General features: G+C 42.2%; 1 protein-coding gene across 1 annotated transcript in view; it reads right to left on the bottom strand.

The window, feature by feature from the left end:
• TMIE (transmembrane inner ear) overlaps positions 1 to 14522 on the bottom strand; it is a 38697-nt gene that overhangs the window by 8129 nt on the left and 16046 nt on the right. The gene's annotated exons all lie outside the window — the stretch shown is intronic.

Here is a 14522-nt window from a genome sequence, read left to right as displayed (position 1 = left end):
ATCAGTGAAACTCAGAAACAGGTAATCATAAAATTAGCTGGCCCACAGGTCATAAATGCAGGTCAAGAAACATGAGATCTCATGGTCTCCTGGTTTCTTTGTGGGCATCTTTAAAATAGTTTGAGGGATTCTTCAGTTCTAAATAAAAGCTCAACTTCCCAACCTACATAAATTCATAACCTTGCTTATATACCTTATGGAAGTGGGTTCTGCAGGCAGGCAGAGCCTTGTGCTTGGAAAGATGTTGTGTTACCAGTTTTACATGGTCTATCTCTCATTTTAACTGGAGTTCCCCCATGCCACACCACTGTTACGAGAAAGGAGCAAGCATCCAACTTTTTGGACACTTCAAAAGTCATGTAATCTCATCTGGCTTTATATCACCATGAAAAATGTATTAGACCTTTGAGACTCATCCAAGGAAATGAGAGAAATAATCTGTATGTTTGGTTCCGAGTGTGAGCATTTCTCGTTCACCAGAAGTAAAACCATTTTGCAGACAGCCTCCACAACACAAGCACACAGACCATTTGTGGTGTAAATTTTACTCCCTAAAAGTTTGTCCTGTAGCTGTCCAGCCTCTCCTAAGAGGGATCATGTTAACCAGAAACAAGCTCTGCATGACCTCTCTATATCACAAAAGAGAAAAGTGAAGTAGTAAAACACTTCTCTCAGTGTTTTGAGGTTGGTGTAAAGTTACCGAGCAAAATGTAGCAGCTTCTCTATCCCTTTTCTGAATTTTGCTGCCAAAAATATCACTCCCCTTAAATAGTTTGCTGCGGAGGTGCTGTAGTGGAATCACACTCAGGGCCATCTAAATGTCACAACAGGATGAGACACCTGAAGCTGATGTGAATTGCCTAAAAAACCATGAAATTGAAATAATCTGTAATTATGGAAGCAATCAAGATGCTTTTATCCCTGCTCTTCCATGAGGGTCATCAACAAGCTGAGGGTAATTGAGTTTTTATTTGTCTTACAAAAGAAAAGCAAGGTCCCCATAAGGCATTATTGGCGGCACAACACTGGCAGCCTGAAAATGGGTAACGTACCACATCTGGAAAGCACAAAGCTGGATCTGCTCTGCTTTCAGGGCAGTAGGATTTTGTGCACCTGCCCACAGAGCCGGCTACAGCTATGTCACAACCAAGGGACAGCACAGACCTTTTCAGGCTAGCAGATAAAAAATTCCCAGTAGCTGCGCAAGGACTCAAGGCAAGGTCAGACTAGACATAACCGCATTTTCAACTGTGACAGCAAGCAGGAAGACAATTTACTGGGGGGAATAGGGTATGTGCTTTTTCTCTAACCACTTTTAAATCAAGATCTATTGTTTTCCTAAAAGCACTCTGGAATTCAGCCAAGCCAGGAAATCCTCTACTCACATTTGAGAAAAGTTTGCCAGGAAACTTAGCACCATATTTCCTGGAGATTGATAAACAATAAGGCTGTCAGCTTTCAAGTAAAGCACAAAGAGATTGGTCAATGCCCTTGAAATCAAGGACAAAATACCTGCCAACATCACAGTAGTTGGCTTAGCCCTGCAGGAAAGAGTAGGGGTTGTTCTATATCTCACAGCTCTGCCAAGCACAAAAATGGTCGTTGCTACATGACAATCACGAGCTGGGCTCTATGTTCAACTTTCTAATGGAGATGAAGTGTTACACTGAGGTACTGGGGACTTATGTTGTTTTGGGGTGTGAAATAATTCATAACCAGCCACTGGAGCAAGAGGCTTATGTGAAAATAATACAGTACTATTCCTATCTCCATCCCCCTTGCAAGCTGTGGTTAGTGTAAGGTTCAAGTCATGCAGGGGGGTAACTATTTGACTGAATGCCATTATCGTTTTAAAAGAATAGGCCGGTGAATAAGGTTTTGGTACAGGAGCTTTAGGACACTGAAACTAATGCCAGGAATGATCACTTCATTGCTAATGGGAAGATATTGCCTGTTGGATATCTTTGTTTTTCCCACCAGGTCAGACACAGGAGACAGTGGGTGGAATTCATCTGCTCTGGTTTGTGTGTCCCAAAGCTAGAGATTACAGTCTCAGTCACTCCAGGCTCCCTTTATTATTGATGGAGAGAAAGAAACATCTCTGCAGGGTGATTAATCTCATCTTAAAACAGAAATTTAAGGTATGCCAAATAAATCATACTCTGAAGCTGCCTTTCTCTCCATTAACTACAAAAAGAGCTTGGAGTGACCAGTCTGACACAGGTGGGTGGAAGAGTTGCGATCCCCTGGAGTGAGAGCCAGAGGCTGGAAAATGTGCCCTAGGGCTTCCCAAAGGGTGTCAGAGATCGGGTGCAAATTGTTCCCTCAGTTAGAAGAGGTGAATCTTATATTTTGGCAGTTAAGAGTGAAATGTTTGTTGCATATTAGAAGTTTGGAGCTTTCTTAGCATCATTTCTGTTGTGCCTGGTAGATATTTTAAGATTTTTCCTGCTTCAAAATGGTGAGATTATATTTGCTCCACTGATAATTTATCTACCAAGTGAACCAGAAAGCAGTGTAACCTGTAATGTTTCCTGGGCTTTTGTTGATGCCGAGGTTAACATTGTATTCCACTGGAAGAGCAGAGATATTTTTGTTCTGAAGATAACCTGGGAAACTGAACATGCCTGTAAGGGTCCTCACCACCATTATGCTTTCTGGGGTTTGGCTGCCCGGGTTCAGGGACACATGAGAAGTAACGCAGCTGGTGCCCTTCAAAGGAGTAGTCAGAAGAAGCCTCAGTGGAGGTTCCCCTTTTCTATTCTTGGAGTGACTCTTAAGCTGATGCTCTCATGCCTGGCCCTCGTTGGAGGTCCTCTGCAGTGGATGTTGTAGTTGTGCCCATGCCTGGCCATATGTCCCATTGACCCAGACCCTGACCCATGGGCATGGCTTTCTGGTTTCACCTCAGACCTGCTCCATCACTACCAATTTGGCTGCATCTGATGCCAGTTACACGTCGCTGTCGTGTGAGGGTGGTTGGTAATGAGGATTGCTGTTTAAAAATGCCCATTCCTGTAAGATAACAGATCAATAAATTGGACTGTACTCCCTTACATGAGAGTTAAACTTCAAAGCAATACTCTTATAAAAGCTTAGTATGTGACATGGTATCAGCTGAGCACGTTAACTGACAGACCCGTGTTCTCGGGGTACAAGAATTACAAAATCTAAAAAAAACAACACTAAAACACTCCATGAGGGTTATATGCACAATGAAAGAAGCTTAAACTAAAAGTTTTTGTTTGGGATCCGAATATGCGCAGGAATATTAGTTGCAACTCAGTTAAATAGTGATAACTTGTTCACTTTTCATTCTGGGTCCACAGGATGAAGTATTTGGGGAACCAGTTAACTTGGATGTAACCCGAGAATTTGTTATTATGCTTTTTTTCTGGCAGGCAGATGACCTGACTTCAAGCCTTGAAAATCTATTTTATATTCGACATTTACCAATTCTCTGGTTCCTGAGGTGAATGCTTTACTCGCACTGCTATCAAGCAATACTTAGTCCCTTTTTTTCATGCTGTGGGTCTCCTTTTCCTTTCCAGGATTTCAGCTTTCATTTTAATTGTCGAGAAGGCTTGTAAAATGCAGCTTGAGTAAACCATTGCCTGTCTGATGCTACGGTGAGCTTAAAGCACCATAAGACGTATCAGTGCCCCGTTACCACCATGGAAGGTCCATGAAAATATTCACCATCAAGGCTTGGGATGGTGACATTATTCATGGTTTCTCTGCTATCAAACTACATAAAGCAGAAGAAACATCCTGTGTGACAAAATATAGTGGGGTAATTATCAATTCTCTCATTTTCTCAGCTTTTCTGTATTAATAATATATGGCCTTGTGATACTGTGATAATAAGCATCTTCCGTGAACCGCACAATTAAAATACAGGCTTTTTCTTCAATAACATTCTGTTTATTGCTTTGCTGTTTAGCTTCTAAATATCATTTTCTCACCTATTTTTTTTTTCCTTTTCAGTTACACAGTTGAATTTAGCCACATATTCTGAAGGAACATTTCTATTTTAAATTAAAAGTCAGGTCTGATCCTGCACATGGTGTTCTCTTTCCACACCAAAGATTGAAGCTAAAAACGTATCAGATAATTTTTCATTGTTTCTGCCAGGCTGATCATGTGAAATGTAATTTTTCAAGAAGGAAACAAATACTTAGTGTTCCTTTATGAAATGGGTATTTTAAAGGAGTCAACTTTTTGCTGTCTGTGATGACAAAAGAGGTATTGTAAGTGATACTTTTTTGTTCTTCAGCAGATACTCAAAACCCCTGAGAAATAATGAACGCTGAGGCTTGTTCCCTTCTGGATTTTTAGCATGTTATCATTAATTTTACAGGGGGTAATGTCTCCCTAATATTCATATCCAATACTATTCAGGTTGGAGGAGCTGAGAAATGGCCCCAAAAATCTCTCCTCTGAAGTACAGTAACAGAGCAAATGTTAAACACATAATTTCCACCATAAACAATTAGATGCTTGTGACTAAATAATGGGTGTGTGTTTACTCCCACTGGCTTAAACCAAAACATTTTGTTTTGTAATTGAAGCAAGCTAAGAGCATACACTAAACACCATGAAAGGAGCTCTATTGACTTAAACTAAATATCCATATAGCCAGGTTACCCTGTTCATGGACTCTTTTTTCTTTTCACTTAAGTGAATTTAGCTTATCAACACTAACACAGTTACCTCTAGTTTAGCTGGGCAATAAATTAAAAAAAAAACCAACCAAACAAAAAACAACAGAAAGAAGAAGAAAAGCAGCAACCTGGTTCTCCTAGGAGCTGGGAAAGGTGTAAATGAAATATCTTCTCCAGAGACCGCTTGGTGTAATATTGCAGCAGAGCTGTGATTGAGAAATGAACAGTTTTATAAATCGAATGGAAAGGTAGGTTTGTTCCCTTTGAAGCTGAAAAAATACAGTCTACTAATGAAGCATTTAATTAACATTTAGCAAAGTAGCCTGTGCTGCTCTGAGTTGATTAGGCAGCCGTTCCATTAATGCAAGCAATTAATGCAGATGTATTCGATGGCAAGTTAACTGCAGCACTTGTGTTAAGTGCTCTTTGAGAAGCTTGTAGAGTTCCTTACCAGGGGGCTACCATGATGCTTTAAGGAAAGAGCTAGCATATTTTGGTTGTTCAAGCTACTCATGGCAGTGTTAATAGCTGGCTAATTGTGATACTACAGTGATCACTGAGGGCTACTAAACTCCTAAGAAAATTAACTAGTGCTTGGGTGGCTGCTTGTAGGACTGGTCCACCCTGAGTGTTGAGATTCTGAGACAATGATGCTGCTGCTGGTGCCTGAACCACCTCATTTAAAGATGCCACAGCTGCTACTAGAGATATTGCTGAGATACAAGTGCTTCAGAAGGGGTCCCTGAGCTGGGCGTTCCCTCTAAAGGGTGTGCAGTTACCTACAGGGCATGTAACTGCATCCTGGCTGTGGCTCAGACTTAGGATCAGGTTGCGACAATAGGGACTCAGGATCCAATTTCTTCCAGAAAACAGACTTAGATGGTAAAAATGTCAGATTTGAAGTCCAAGTTGGAGATTAATTAGATGCCCTCTCAAGATCCTTCTTGGTCCTGTATTTATCCCACTCTACGGCTGTTCTTTCAGTGGAAATCTAGTACTTGGATTAATGTACTCATTTCCTACAAAGCAAAAATAAGAGCCAGAGAATGAAGAGATCTAGATTGTAGTCCCAATAGCTGTGCCAATAGGACTTCAAGTAAAACATGTTTTCAAATATGTCCACCTTTGTAAAATGCCCTGAGGATATGCTGAAAAAATTGCTTCAAGGTGTCAGGGCCACTCCAATATTTGCTCAGTCATTAAGCTTAACTGTGTCTCTATATACGATATTTTCCTGGTGTCTGGAAATGAGGATCTGTCCACACCATTAGATCTGACCTCTCTGCACATCACAGGTTATTATGTTTAATTATGGCCTGAGTGGAATAACTTGTGTTGGATTGAATCCCACCTTACTCTGGGTGAGTTGTTAAGGGGTGGAGAGTGCGGTAATGTTTAATCACCCTCCCTGACACATTTATTTCTAAAATTCTCATTTCAATTGACCTGATTTTAATTTCCAGGTTCTACTCTCACCTCTATCCGCTAGACTAAAAAGATCTTTAATACTTTTTTCTCTTTTCTTCCTGAAGCCCTTCAGTGCTGCAGTCAAGTGGCCTTCGTCCTTCCAACAAGCTAAACAAAGTTCATTCAGTGAGAATTTTGTTTGAAGACCTTTCTCCAGGCATCGAGCAGAGGTGAGGATTTCTGGCCTTTTTTTTTCCTGCAAGTCTTTGCTTTTTCAGTATTTGTTTTCATACATAGGCACAAGCATCTCACTGAGACAACATACAGAGCTCAAAAAATCTTCCTACCTCTGAGTAACCAACACTAATACATTTAAATAACTTCTTACTGCAGCATCACCATGAACTGTGTTGCTTAACTGATTGCTTTGCTCTGATAATAGTTACTAAATTTTACTAATTATAATTCAGCCACTGAAAGTTTGTTTATTCTGTAGATGCGGTCTACATTGCTTTCTCCCAACCACACATCCTTGCTTCTGCTGTCATTCACTGCATTTTGTTTGAACGGATTCAGCCAGCTCCCTGTGTGGCTCCTTCTACCTTATTTATTTATTTATTTATTTCCTATTCTCCTGTCTACTGGCAAGGAGGATAGCTTTAGCAGCAGCCACTTTGTATTTATTCTGAGCTCACCAGTGAAAAATATGGGTTAGGGTTGGACCTCTCATCAGAATAAATGTTTCCTTAGATACTTTTGGTCAGAGCAGAGTTAGATTTCTGGGCTAAGAAACATTGTGTTGGACAAAAAGAAGCAGGTAGTCACTGGGAGATCCCTGGAGGATCCCTGTAGATCCAGGCAGGGTATCCAGGCCACTTGATGACACAGGTCATCTCACCCTTAGGTAGACGTCTAAAGCAAACAGATTAATTATTCCCGCTTTTTCTCTTATCTGGTCACTTTAGATGCCTACCCTGAAGGTATCTCTAGATAGGTGAGATGAATCATAGTGACAAAGTCCATATTGGATGTTTTGGCTGGCAATCTGAGCTATAATTAACACAAGCCCTAAATAAAATAAAAGCTCCTGACTGATTATGCTTTCTGTCTCTTTCTTGGGGTCTTCTATGCCTGGTGCAATAACTCCTAAGGCTAACGTGGAGCTCCCTAACTTTCTTTCCCCATCATCTTGTCTTAAAGGCTGGGAGCAGGAGTGGGATTTACCATCATAGGCGGTGAGAGGTTTGGGACTGAACCCTTTCCATGGCCTCCATGCAAGGAGACTTGCTGTCACAAGGAGGACCCAACACTGCAGCTGTGTGAGGCAAGATCTAGGGATGATTGTTCCATAACAAGGAGAAATACCTCTTGTGAGGCATTTATTCAGAAAAATAGTCAGTAAGCTGGGCCTGTCTTTTCTGTCAAACTAGAGCTAGCAACAAAACAAAACTAGCAACACAACAAAACCCCATCCCCACAGCTACTCTTGTGACTTGGGAAGATCAACACTGGATTTGGATCTAATCTGTGCAGCTCAGACCTGTCTACTCCCAGACCTCATGTATCCTATGGATACATGCAGGTTTCAATTCATAATTAATTGTGAGCAACATAGGGCTGCTACCTATGCTCATTTACACCAGCTGAGAAGCAGGGATATGGGCTATTATTTACCTTGCCCTGGGAATCTGAAAAATCCCTATTGTTTGGTGTTAGCTGGAATTTGTGTGAGATGGTGGCTTGTGTCTGTTCTTTGCTCTGGATAGAGAAAATGCACTGGGGCAGGGTCATGCATGAAATTGCGCATGAAGGGCAAATGGGAATTAGAATTATGATGGTCTATTAAAATAACAATAGTAATAATAAATGAGAACATGAATTAGCCAAGTGGGTTTTCCCAGGAAGGCTGTAAATCTGACTTTCATGTTCAGATCCATAAAGGCATACACAAGTGAGACTTGCTTGTCTCATGTGGAATTCAAGCACACCTGATTCATGCATTGTGCCATACAGCAAAGCAGCCTCTTCTCACAGTCCCCGCCTCTGACACCAGAGACCACCTGTGCACGAATCTGTACTCCATCACCCCGTTGCCTTGACCATGAATGGTTACCAAGTGGGAGGGAGGATGAAGAAGCAGGTTAGGCTTCCACCTAGTGAGGACACCCACACAGAAGCTGTTGTGGAGCCCCACCATGGTCCTGCAGCCCAGTTCTTCCCCTTGCAGATGCCAGACACAGCCCCCTCTATGTGACCTGATAGCTGACATATTTAAGAGAAGCCAGCCTCAGGCAATGACATCTCCAATGCTTTTTTAGCTGATGGGGATCACAATGACTGATTTTGTAGTAGCCCTGGGCATGTGTGAGTATATGTGTGTGAACATGCACAACAATGGAAGTTTCTGATAACATTATAGTACAAAACAAGAACAGCATAGGTTATTTGTTATCAAAGTAATCAACAAGAAAGAATATTTACTTGTTATTATTTAGAGTACTTAAAATAGTCCTTCCTTTGTAAAAGACACTTAACTTTCTCTTAAGCACCCCATTTTGTGCTCAGCTTGAACTACATATGCTGGTGCCAATAAGTTTGGAGGCCTGGGCTATTTTGTAGGCACACAAGTGCAGAACAGCTCTAAAACAGAAGGAAATGTCTCACCTGTGATAAGAGGCTTCCTTGTGAGAATTTGGGCTGAGAGCAAAAGAGGGGCTAAACCTATTGTCCCCACATAAGAGCCATCCCTTGTCCCAAGTGATGTTCTCTGTGATAGAGGACAGTACTCTCCCTCTTGCATCCCTCTCTGCACATATTATTCTGTGCACCCTGATGAGTGTTTCTCATATGCTGGGCTGCTGGTGATGCCCTGTTTGAAGATAAACAGCTAAAGCCTTTGTCAGAAAGCACCATGTGAAACATCCCTGAGTCAGCCTAAATTATCCATGCCTCACTTGAAATTCTGCACATTAATGGAAACATCTGGGTAGTTTTTCCATCCAAACAGTAATGGTTATTCAATAGTGTAAATCTTTTGCCTGGCATTTATACTTCAACACCCGCAGCAAGCTGATGAATAAAACCTCTAACACTTCAAATTAAAATGCACTCAGTTAATTGCATTCAAGATGTTTAACAGCTTTTTTGATACTCGTTAAATAATACTTGATTCCTGGGAACACGTTTGTTCAGTGTGAGCCTTCTTCCCTTGAGCTCTCACACTATTTTATACTCCTCTTGAACTTCTGACAGGTTCAGGGGAAAGGCTCCCAGTTTATGCAGGGAGATAAGCAAAAGCTTTGCATTCGTGACTCCCAAGCATCCCTCCTGATGACAGACCTGCTTCTTCAAGCTTTCATGTCTGTGGTTATATGTCAGGAGAAAAATTACTGATGCTCATGTCTGGGGCTACCTGTTATTATTTGACTGGCATATGTGAGAACGGGAAAGCATCTCCGGTAGGTCTTGCAGAAGGTCACAAAGATAGGGAAACAGAGATCAGAACTGAGTTCTACTTTTGCAACCACCTTCTGCTTCAGCCCACTACTTTGTCACTCCTCATCCAGGTAAGCCCTACTTCCCAGTAGTACTAGACCTGGTGTGGACTACATGTAAGGATGTGCAGTGAGAAAACCGTTTTCCGTGGCCTCAGAGCTGTTCTGGTGTTACTAAAACACCAGCAGCCAATGAATTAAAGGTCCACTACTCATGGACACAAGGTGGTCTAAAGTCCACAACCAGCTTAGGTAGCTCAGGAGTTCCCTGGCGTGATAACTAGGTATCATCCAAAACAAACTTGGTCTTCGGTTTGAGTTGAGCACAGGGCATGAGCTTATGCCTGGAACACAGCAGTGGGATGGAGAAACAGCTCCGCAGCAACCCCACCACATGTAGGAACCTCCTGCTACAGTTCCATCCTACCTTCTCCCTCACTTTCTCCATTCCATGGAGTACAGATTCAAAACAGGGTGATAAGAAAAGGGGTGTCTCCCTGCCTCTGGTACCTGAAATACATCTGTCATGTATTTCAACATCAAGCTGGCATGATACAGAAGAAGGAGGACTCTGGACAGGAGCTGAGAGGCATTGCTTCCCTACTCCCATCAGCCTCTTCATGCCCTCTCTCCTCTATTCATGCCTTTCACTCCAGAGGGATATGCCAGGAGGGATGTTGAGGCATTTTGCCCTGCATCCAGACCCAGTTGTTCGATTGCTTCTGTAGAAATCAGTGGAGCATTACTCGAAGAGGTACTGCCTACACCCTCCTGGATGGGTTGCTGTCAACAGCCCTGGGGGTGTACATAAACAAGGAAATTAGCAGACCTTGAAACCAAAGTAACATCCAGAGAGGAAAATAGCCCCCAGGTCTACTTAAAAACATTGATGGTGGTTGTGATGCCAAAGAAAAGGGTGAGTCAATGGAGAACACATGGGGCAAACCTTGGGCCAGCTACTAGCTTTCCCAGGGATGGGTCAGGGCCACCCTCTCCTCCACCACAGCACTGCAGTTTGCAAAGGGTAACACTTTTGGGGCAAAGTCCTCAGTCTTTGTAGGTGAAACAGGCTGTGCAAGATTCCAAGGTTATGACTCAGTTCCATCCTATCAGGGTAGTAGTGTTGGGCCTCAGTTCCCTTTTTACAGCTTTCAAGGGACAAAAAAAAAAAAAAAAAAAAAAGCAAGACCAAGATACCAGATAGCAGTGCTTCTGAGTGAATCAGATCCTCCTGACAGCTAATCTCATTTTAGCTGTCTGTTGTCTCATCAAAGTATCTCCAAGAAAGAGAGAGACCGCTGCAATGCTTGTCTCTGCTCCTGCCTGCAAGGGGTCTCTTATCAACCAGCACTCATGGGAGCAATCCAGAGCAACTGAACTATGCTGGGTGCTGAGAGGCAGCGCTTATAAGGACTTCAAGGTACACTGTCAGAACTGCCTTCCTCTACCTTATTCAGATATTCAAAAGGGAAGGTTTCCTTTAACCAAGGACAAAATGACTGAGTTAAAATCTTGGGGCTTACAAGAGGAACAGCAGTGAGTTGACCTGCTGTGCGTGGTCCCTGAGAAACCTTCCTTGTCCTCCCTTTCTTTGCAGATTTTTCCCTGTAGAGGTTGTGTTTGCTTTAAAAATGAGCTCTCATGTGCCTTCTCCAGTTGTAGCAGAAAGATTTGACATTTCTGGTATTTTAGTAGATGTGTAATGATACACACATCCATGAGCATTATGCCTCCAGCATCACCTGAATGATGCTCTGCATGTGCTACTAAGTTATATTTTCTACTGTAGGTTGGTTTACTCCCAAATTTTTTTTTTCCTCTTGTGACAAATCCTATCACAGAGCAGAAACAAAGGAAAAAGATAGAGGTGGATGGGTCTGACAGAGAGATGCTTTCATATGGCATCTGAGAAAGTTGGCTATCAATTGCTGCAGGGGAGACAGAAAAGCCTTCTGCTAACTGGTGTGCAAACGTTTCATCTCCTGGTCTCTGATGGGTAAAGCTAGGAGTTGCCCCCTTTCGTTTGTAACCTGACCAAAATCGTTTTTATGAGTTAGAAGATCTCCCCAGAGACTTTTTACCCATTTCATTGGTGTGTATTGACAAATAAGATATTTTTATATAGGGTTTTTAAGTATTTTTTTTTTTTTTCATTTCATAAGGAAATGCAAGCTTTGGCTTTGACCATTTTTCTACCTTTTCTTATGCGATGATGCCATCTTGTGGAAGTTGCTAAGAGCAAGAGTTGGAAACGGCACCTAGATCACACCTATAATTTGGAAGTCCTGTCACTCAGCAGGATCAGGTTTGTGTGGTGGAAGAGCATGGAGGATCTGCCATCCACACTCTGCATTTCAGGTGGGGTACCCCGGTTTGGTCCTGTGGCTGCCCTTAGCAACTATCATACATCTCTTGAGACCTTTCTGGAGCAACTATCTTCTATTTCCATTTCAACTGAAAGGAATCCAGTTCAAGTGCTCCACAATCACCCACAGTGAAGTAGCTAGGGGCATTTACTTTAAAAACATCTCAATTCCCCTCCTCATCCTCATTTACTCCTCACCTGATTTCACATGACAAAGTAGACACACCCTTGAAGCCTTGATAACAAGGTGAGGTGGTAAGCCAATAGGGTCATGTGCAGGCCCCAAGAAGCCCTGGAAAGGATGCTCTTCTGTCTCCCAGTTTCAGAGGGTTAGTGCTGTTAGGGGGTTGTGTTACCCTCTTGCTCTGGCTGGGAAGGTGCTCCTGGAACCAGGAAAAGGAAGGCATACTAAAACTCTTCTCTGCTCTTTCCCCATTAAAAAAAATAGAATGTTGCCTGGTTTTCTGGACTGATACCAAGGCAGTCAGTCTCCAAGAGCCCACTCACAGAGAAACCTGTATCTGCTCCGAAGAGTTAAAGGTTTGCTGGTAAAGCTGGGGAACCATCAATGCTTTGGGGATCGCAAAGCAAAGGAGGAGGACGATGTTGCTGGAGCAGGAAAATTGGTGAGAATTGATTGTATGATTCAGTTATTCTAATGTCAATAAGTTTGAACCTGCCTTGTTTTGACTTGGATCACAGACTTGGTTAAATAGTTGCTGCCTTCACCAAAAGCTTACTGTTTTCATGAAGCTGACTGAGCTGGTACAGTTGTTTTCAAGTCCCTCTAATCATTGAAAGAAAACTTCTTCAAACAGAAAGGCTGTAACAGAGCAGTAGAGCTATAAACTGACTCCATTACACGTTGTGATGCACTGGATCTATTTATCGCTCTGAGACTCAGCAAGCCAAAACCCTGTGATCTCCTAGCAAATACTTTCCTACTCTTCCAGTAGTACGTACCTCTAGCAGGCTGACATAATGGTCCGTATTTGTTGAGCTACCTGTGTGTGTTAGTAGGAGCTCAAACCTTAAAACAGACGTTACTTTATTGAATTGCACATAACCTATTTGTTTGCTTGTCTAAACACAGATCCTTTATAAAGTATTTCAGTTTCTCATAATTCACTGCTTTTGGCACTTTAAGTAACTAGTCTGTAACTTTCTTTATATGTTGTTTTCTATAATACATTTCATTTCTGGGCTGTCACTGGTTGAGTAAATTTTCATGGGTGTTTGCTTCCTGCTATTAATATTTTAGGTAACTATTTTCTTTTCTGCAAGCAGTCCACCATCTGATGCGTTGGTTTGCCAGCATGGCAGACTTTCCATGCTTCTAACCCTAAATAACCTGGTTATGCTAGAGACAATTTCTAACAAACAACAAAACACTCAGCTCTACTGGGCAAAAATTTCTTTACAATTTGATGCCCACTGAACCAAGAATAAACAGCTAAGTAAACCCCTTCACCAGTCTACTTGCATTCTAAAGCTCGTGTTGTTGATTTTGATGCCTATTTCACATGGTGTACAGAGTCACTAGGGTTAAATACTTGGCCACGTTCACTTTGCTCTGTGGAGCTTCTTGTGATTGTTTGCAAAGGGTGTTGTAGCATGTGATGAATTAACATAAGCTTCATTGATGGAGAGCAGGCAAGTTGTAGGAGTAGTTATCCCTCAGACTTTGGATGTAAGGTGAGGTGTTTGCCCAGAAAGGGCAATGAGGGGAAAAGAAAACAGAGGAAAATCCTTGTACTTGCTTTGAGAATGTGAATGTCTGGTTTAAACTGAGCATGGGAACAAACCAGGAAGGTTATCAGGGGAGGGCTGATACCTACAGCAGCCAAAGAGGTCATGGTGGCAACACAAAGCAACTTGATTCCCCCAATATCAGCAGAGACAGCAACACACAGACTGCTTTGATTAGATTAGGGCTACATCTAGACAGGGTTTAAGCAGTAAATTAAAAAATAACAGGGAGCGCTAGAAAACACTTGTCTGCAATCCTATGTTTTTAGAGCTGGCCCAGCAAACCCGTGTTCTAGACAAGGACTGCTTGTAGGTTAGGGTTGGCATCGTCTGTGGCTGCTCCCCACCAGGAGCTTGCATGTGGCCGCTGTTTTGGAGAGTGCTCATCGCTTATGAGGAATAAGAGCAGAAGTGATGCAGAAAGCTAAGGCACTCAAGACCTTCCTTCAGTTGTTTTAAAATGCTTCGTTGATCCACTTAGGAAATTGATTTCAACAAGCAATTAGGGCCACAAGCCAGAATGAGAACAGAATGTTAAAAAATGCCTAGAAGTTTTAGATGTATCTAAGTCCATGTGGCTGGATGATGTCCCTCCTGGAGTGGGTAAGGATTTGAGGTGATCTTCAAGTTGGTGGGATTTACCTTCAGAGACTGAGGACAAGCTCTGTCCCTCTGCTCACCTGTCCCTAACAGGAAAAACAGGAGATTCAAGGGAATTGTAGGTGAGTCAGTGTAACTTTGTTTACTGGAAGAAGTGAATTAGTTATACACTTTGCAAAAGTCTAGGGAGTAACAAGAAGATGGGAAAGAAATGGATTTATCACATTTGACTCATATCAAACT

The sequence above is a fragment of the Strix uralensis genome, chromosome 1 (genome assembly GCF_047716275.1).
Source record: "Strix uralensis isolate ZFMK-TIS-50842 chromosome 1, bStrUra1, whole genome shotgun sequence".
Taxonomy (NCBI): Eukaryota; Metazoa; Chordata; class Aves; order Strigiformes; family Strigidae; genus Strix; species Strix uralensis.
This window is presented reverse-complemented; position numbering and strand designations above follow the sequence as displayed.